Source organism: Oncorhynchus kisutch, linkage group LG6 (genome assembly GCF_002021735.2).
Source record: "Oncorhynchus kisutch isolate 150728-3 linkage group LG6, Okis_V2, whole genome shotgun sequence".
NCBI classification, from domain to species: domain Eukaryota; kingdom Metazoa; phylum Chordata; class Actinopteri; order Salmoniformes; family Salmonidae; genus Oncorhynchus; species Oncorhynchus kisutch.
Window position 1 is genome coordinate 8317708 of NC_034179.2, and position 7816 is coordinate 8325523.

At 42.8% G+C, this 7816-nt stretch overlaps 1 protein-coding gene across 1 annotated transcript in view; it reads right to left on the reverse strand.

The window, feature by feature from the left end:
- LOC109875990 (phospholipid-transporting ATPase IC) overlaps nt 1-7082 on the reverse strand; it is a 68895-nt gene extending 61813 nt beyond the window's left edge. The window contains exon 1 of the mRNA XM_031826071.1: nt 6735-7082. The gene's annotated coding sequence lies outside the window, so the exon portion shown is untranslated. The remainder of the gene's footprint in view (nt 1-6734) is intronic.
- Between the last annotated feature and the right edge of the window lie 734 nt (nt 7083-7816).

The window sequence follows — 7816 nt, forward strand, 5'->3', positions numbered from 1 at the left end:
TGTTTTAAAAATGTAAAAAATATATTTTTTAAATAAATTAAAAAGGTAGAACCAACCTTAACCTCCACACCCAAGGGGAGAGTTGCACACAGCTAGGCTGTCAGTAGGCAGGTAGGCCGCACCCTTATTTGACTAACTAAGCAAGGTCTCTCGCTCCCTGTCTGCAGTGATGTAACACTAACAGAGAGCTCCACTTCTACCATTCCTTCCTGCTGTGCAGTGCTTAGTGGTCTGAATAATCTCTCCTTCCTCCTGAAGTGGGAACTCAATGGGTGTGTTCAAGTAGTAAGGCTAACGAAGCCAACTAGTCAAAAGTTGCCAAATTGAGTCGGGGTTGAGGGGGGGGTTGCATCTGCGTCAGCCGAAAGTCCAACATTGAAGTGGTTTTCCAACAGCAAGGCTATGATCAACGTTGCAGTGTCAACATAGCTGCTATTGTTTATTAAAAAAAAGTTTATTTACGAAAATAAAATGTGAAAAATAAGCTTTATTATCCCCCAAATCATACACTCAAATTGAAAACATAATGGGTGTACAATTCATTGGTCTCATATCACTTTAATTTGTATCCCTGTAGCATTAGTATTGAGGCAAAGTTGGTTCCTGTCTGAGTGATGTCTTTGGCGACGTTCACTACTCCCCACAAATACTAAGCAGCGGATTGGTCCAAGCATGGACTAGAGTTTCCATATAGGCTACCAGTTATTTCGTTTCAAATCCATGAAGGGAAGTTGACAAGCGCACACTCCGGGAGAACAGACAGATTATTGGTTATGCAACTCGTCTCCATTAAAATAGTTTCTTTTTTACCCCTTTTTTCTCCCCAATTTCGTGGTTTCCAATTAGTAGTCTTGTCTCATCGCTGCAACTCCCGTACAGGCGAAGGTCGAGAGTAGAGGAGTAGAGGCGAAGGTCGAGAGTCATGCGTCCTCCGAAACACAACCCAACCTAGCAGCACTGCTTCTTGACACAATGCACATCCAACTCGGAAAGCCAGCCGCACCAATGTGTCGGAGGAAACACCGTGCACCTGGAGACCTGGTCAGCGGGCACTGCGCCCCGGCCCACCACAGGGTTCGCTAGTGCGCGATGAGACAAGGATATCCCTACCGGCTAAACCCTCCCTAACCCGGACGACGCTGGGCCAATTGTGCGTCGCCCCATGGACCTCTCGGTCACGGCCGGCTGCAACAGAGCCTGGGCTCGAACCCAGAATCTCTGGTGGCACAGCTAGCACTGCGATGCAGTGCCTTAGATCACTGCGCCACCCGGCAGGCTCCATGATCATCTTGTGTAAAGACTATAAACTACTAAATAAATAAACTGCTAACTAAAATAAATCTGGCAGTCTGCCTGGCAGTACTCTATGAACATGCTGTGATTTGAGAGAGAACAAGTTCCTGAATACAAAAATACAGGAAACAGTCCTCTTTACCCACTAGACCCTAACAGGAAACACAGTCCTCTTTACCTACTAGACCCTAACAGGAAACACAGTCCTCTTTACCCACTAGACCCTAAAGGGAAACACAGTCCTCTTTACCCACTAGACCCTAAAGGGAAACACAGTCCTCTTTACCCACTAGACCCTAACAGGAAACACAGTCCTCTTTACCCACTAGACCCTAACAGGAAACACAGTCCTCTTTACCCACTAGACCCTAACAGGAAACACAGTCCTCTTTACCCACTAGACCCTAACAGGAAACAGTCCTCTTTACCCACTAGACCCTAACAGGAAATGCAGTCCTCTTTACCTACTAGACCCTAACAGGAAACACAGTCCTCTTTACCCACTAGACCCTAAAGGGAAACACAGTTCTCTTTACCCACTAGACCCTAAAGGGAAACACAGTCCTCTTTACCTACTAGACCCTAACAGGAAACACAGGCCTCTTTACCCACTAGACCCACTCGTTTCACTGCCAAACATAAAATGTAACCATCTAGTGTTCAGTGAAATAACAACACAATGTCAAATACAGGTAGCCTAGTCAACTAATTAACATCCAATCACATTAACCGTTACGCTCTCGTGGGAATTCCACTAACGGTCTGTATGAAGCCAAACGTAGCTGCTGCTCATGTTGGTGTCTGTACTGATGGTGCAAAAGCCATGACAGGGAGACATAGTGGAGTGGTAACGTGCGTGCAAGCAGTTGCTCCCGACGCCACTTGGGTACACTGCAGCATCCACCGAGAGGCTCTTGGGTTCACTGCAGCATCCACCGAGAGGCTCTTGGGTTCACTGCAGCATCCACCGAGAGGCTCTTGGGTTCACTGCAGCATCCACCGAGAGGCTCTTGGGTTCACTGCAGCATCCACCGAGAGGCTCTTGGGTTCACTGCAGCATCCACCGAGAGGCTCTTGGGTTCACTGCAGCATCCACCGAGAGGCTCTTGGGTTCACTGCAGCATCCACCGAGAGGCTCTTGCTGACAAGGGAATGCCTGACAGCTTGAAAGACATTTTGGACACTACAGTGACAATGGTTACCTTTGTTAAAGCAAGGCCCCTGAACTCTCGTGTATTTTCTGCACATGCAATGATATGGGCAGCGACTATGTAACGCTTTTACAACATACAGATGTGCGCTGGTTATCAAGGGGCAAAGTACTGACACGTTTTTTTAAATTGACAGACGAGCTTCAACTTCTTTACTGACCATAATTTTCACTTGTCTGACTGCTTGCATGATGACGAGTTTCTCACACGACTGGCCTCTCTAGGTGATGTTTTTTCTCATCTGAATGATCTGAATCTAGGATTACAGGGACTCTCCGCAACTATATTCAATGTGCGGGACAAAATTGAAGGTATGATTAAGAAGTTGGAGCACTTCTCTGTCTGCATTAAAAAGGACAACACACAGGTCTTTCCATCATTGTATGATTTTTTTTTGTGTGCAAATGAACTCAAGCTTACAGACAATGTCAAATGTGATACAGCGAATCACCTGAGTGAGTTGGGTGCGCAATTACGCAGGTACTTTCCCGAAACGGATGACACAAACAACTGGATTCGTTATCCCTTTCATGCCCCGACTCCAGTCCACTTACCGTTATCTGAACAACAGAGCCTCATTGGTTCTGTGAACATTATATTTAAAATCAGAAGCCACTGCCAGATTATCCTGCCTTGGCAAATTGCGCTGTTAAGACACTGGTGCTCTTTGCAACCATGCACCTATGTGAGAGTGGATTCTCAGCCCTCACTAGCAGGAAGAATAAATACAGGCCACTGTGTGTGGAAACTTATTTAAAACTGAGACTCACTCCAATACAACACAACATTGCAGAGTTATGTCTTTCAAGCACATCCTTCTCCATAACCTGTTATTTAAGACTGAGACTCACTCCAATACAACACAACATTGCAGAGTTATGTCTTTCAAGCACATCCTTCTCCATAACCTGTGGTGTGTTATTCAACATTTCAACGAACTAATAAGGTTTTATATGTAAGATGGTTAAATAAAGAGCACAATTATTATATTATTATTTGTGCCCTGGTCCTATAACAGTTCTTTGTCACTTCCCACGAGCCGGGTTGTGACAAAAACTCACACTCATTCTTATGTTTAATAAATGTATCGTATAGTATGTGTGTGTGTGTGGCAGGCTTACAATGATGTCAAAATAACGACATTTGAGAGTAGTAGAGGAGGAGAGGTCTGTCTTCAAGATAAAGAAAATACTTCAATTCACAACATTTGCCTTTACAAGTCAGGATTCAAATCTTGCTTTCTTGGTACACTTTCTAGGGCCATTCATTTCCATACGGACAGACTTGCTTTGCCTATAGTCTCCCATCTCCAGCCTTCACCCTCATGGTCAGCTCGGTCTATCACGTAACTAACAAGAGACTCAACAACCACAACACTTCACCTTATGTCTGACAGTTGAAGACTTAACGGTTTTGCTATCCCTGTCAAATCAACATAACTTCCTGGGTAAATGCAGTAAAACGTGTATTAATCTTTATGAACCAAGTATTTGGCCTATTGCCTATTATTATATATTCAACCTTACATTGTGACATGACTTGTAGCCCTCAACATGTCTGAACTAGGGTGTAGATTTCACATCTATAATAAACAACAACAATAAGCCCTGCCACAGACTTTTTCAAAACCCAGAGGCACAACATCACGAGACTTCTGGGAATGCTTGCGAAACAGATCAAGCAGACCAGTTCGGGGTTTGAGAAGTGAAAAATTCTTCCATTAAAAATGGTTAATTTTCTCAAAAGCTAAAAGTAACAACCTATATATGTCTTGAATAGTTTAACATGTTATTACTCCAACCCGTGACAAACTGACACAGTTCGGCGCAAGATGACAGAAACAATTATGTTTTCCTGCGCTTGAGCTTAGCTAGCCAACGTACAAGCGTTAACAGAGAAGCAGTCTCCACCTATCTTTATACTGTACTGTCTTAGGCCCTACCTCAGGCTGTCATCTAAGGAACACTTCACTGACTGGCCCTACCTCGGGCTGTCGTCTAAGGAACACTTCACTGACTGGCCCTACCTCGGGCTGTCCTCTAAGGAACACTTCACTGACTGGCCCTACCTCAGGCTGTCGTCTAAGGAACACTTCACTGACTGGCCCTACCTCGGGCTGTCCTCTAAGGAACACTTCACTGACTGGCTGGGAGGAATATACAATAGGGGTGGAGGACATTAAAATTACAAGGCACCCTATTTCGTAAATATAATGCCCTACTTTCGACCAGACTCCTATAAGCACTATACAGGAAATAGGGTGTAATTTGGGATGCGGACTGGAAACATAGAAGAAGAGGAAGTCATCCACAAGAAGGCTGATCTGTTACAATATTAATGAGCACTCAGAGCGACACTACTTTCAGAGAAACACTACACTCAGGAGTTAATCTGTTGTTCCAGTACACTATGTACACTCAGAGTAACATTACATGTAAATACATATTCATCCCGTCAACCATTTAAACCCTACCTCCTGCTTGGAAAAGCCACATGTTCAACCTGAAGCTACCCATGTGGAACACATTCAGGAAGTGCATTGACCCTCAGGCCGTCCATTATAATTGTCAGTGTTCGAACGGCCAATCCATCACATGTAATATCATCCCCCATTTAGCAGAGGTCGAGTAATCGGGGTTCGTGACCTATGGGGTTTTGTGGCCTGAAACTGTACCCCGAGCCACAGGGTAACAAGGTGGTGACTGACATATTGCAGTGGTAGAAAGTGATCAGTTGTTGTTTCTTTGTTTCTCTCTCTCTCTCTTCAGCACATGTGGCAAATACAATTTAATTTGATTCAGTCTGCAAAGGCATTATTTTTCTTCCTTAACTAGCTTTAATGGCCTGGCAAGATAAAGTGGTTAAATACATAGAGGCCAGTTTATTAGGTACACCACCTTGTTCACAAAAAATGGTTCGCTCCTACAGTGAGTCATATGGCTTGCTCTATAAAAGCAGGCAGACAGGCATCCAGTTACTGCTTGATTGAATTTTACAAAAGTGACCTAAGCAACTTTGAGCGTGGTATAAAATTGTCAGTGCCAGGCATGCCGGTTCCACTATCTCAGCAACGGCCTCCTGGGCTTTTCACACAATACAGTGTTCTAGGGTTTACTGAGAATGGTGCGACAAACAAACATTCAGTCAGCGGCAGTCCTGTGGGCGAAAACAGCTTGTTGATGAGAGGTCAAAGGAGAATGGCGAGAGTCGCGCATCGCCTGGTCCGACGAATCCCGGTTCCTGTCGCGTCATGCTGATGGCAGAGTCATGATTTGGTGTATGCAGCATGAGACCATGGCCCCCATCCTGCCTGATGGCGGTGATGCAATGGTGTGAGGAATGTTTTCCTGGCACTTTAGGTCCCTTGATACCAATTAGGCAACGTTACCATGCCCGCCCCAAATAATTCAGGCTGTTCTGGAGGCAAAGAGGGTCCGACCTGGTAGTAGATGGGTGTACACACTAAACTGGCCACTAAGTGTGTTTACCGTTCTAAATTTTAAAAAATGCAGGATGTTGCACAGTGTTTAGTCAACATCCTAAATTGTCTGGAAAAATCCAAAAATGGTGGTGGAAAATGTTGTTTTAATTTTTTTTTAAGAAGGTACACATTATTCCATTTTTTTTCCCCACGGCTCGCTTTTAAATCTAGTTGAGGAAAATTATGCATTTGCAGCCTGAATCAAGGATGCTTTATGTACGAGCCGGTCCATAGGGGCCAGGTGTGTATTACCGGGAATGCACATCAATCCAAGAGTCTAGCCCAGATCTAGCGCCCATCATTGTCAGCTGCCTATGCTGTGTGTTTATATAAAAAGAGTGAGAGACCCTTCTCCATTCTGAAGCAACCCTATAGATCGTGTGTCGAGACACACTGTCTCGTGGAAGAGTATCAAGACTACAATTAAATGTCATTCACATCCCGTGTAGGGAATCATAATAAAGTGTTAACAAACAATTGAAGTGTAAAATAAAGGATATGGAAAAGTTAAACTACACTGAAACAAAGCTAATCTGTATAAGAACGTCTGGAAATAACATAAGTGGTCTGTTCATAGCCAATATGTGATCAATTAAATCGCCTTTAAATTTTGGATTTACTCGATTTGATTCAGTTTTCGATTTGTAGATTGTCAGTGGATGAAATAACGTCAACGTGCGAACGTCACACTTCACAAATCCTTGAAAATAACTTTAATTTGGAGGCAGATAATACAGCTAACTACTCACCAGTATTATTCTATGTCGATAATTTCTTTTTTTTTCTTTCCGTGTGATCTTCCAGTTTCTGGTTATTGTACCATGTTTGTTCTGTCCTCGCCACAAACAATTGTGGAGTTTTGTTCACTCCCTTTACCTGCGTAATGGCTACCTGGCTACATACCAACCCTGAAACTTGACAAACTGGCCTGACAGGATAAGTTTTAAATATAACTTCACAAAAAAAACGCCTTCTGTTTCATTAAAACAAACGACCCAAAAAATAGCATTTCGGAGCTGAAATGACATGTAGTTTACACACTACCCATCTTTGACTGACACGCACGTGACCAACCGGGTAACGATGTAATCCCAATCAAACGGAACGAAGAGGTTTTGGCTAGAAGGGATACAGTTTTGTCAGAACTGACTTTTCGTATCAGGTTAAGAGAATTTACGCAGCAGGTTAGGGTTACTGTAGGCTATGGAAAGGGAATGGGTTAGGGTTTGCGAAAAGGTTCAAATAAAATAATTGACATCAATTTGTATCTCATCTAGCCAAGACATTAATCAGTTGCATGATGAACTGCTTTATATCCGTAAATAAAAGTATATGTAAAGACTGCCCCCATTGACAACTCACAATGACATTAGCTATATTATTATATAACATGTTTAATTGTAAAGTTTTCCTATTATAAACATTTGTACATTAATGTAAATGTCATGCTCTTATAGTTATTTTGCTATTAACCACATGACTATGAGGCAAATGTATCGCTATGTTAAGAATGCAATCAAATACCGAGGTAAAACCAGTTTCAGGTTGGATATTCGCCTGTAGTTTTCCTAACCTCCACCAACAGCAGTTAGGGACCTTCAACATAGTGACAAATCCATTTTTTTCTTCAAATTTCAATAGCTATTTAACCATTACTCCTAAAACGTTTGGTTCTAGCTAACCCAATGGCATAGACACACATAAAAAAACGTTTTCTTTGGTCGATTTACATCTCGCACTATTTTAAATTATTATTATTTTATTTTTTTATTTCAATAGCTCATTCGTCATATGACCTAATGACTTCAAACAAGGTTCAGAATGTCCACTG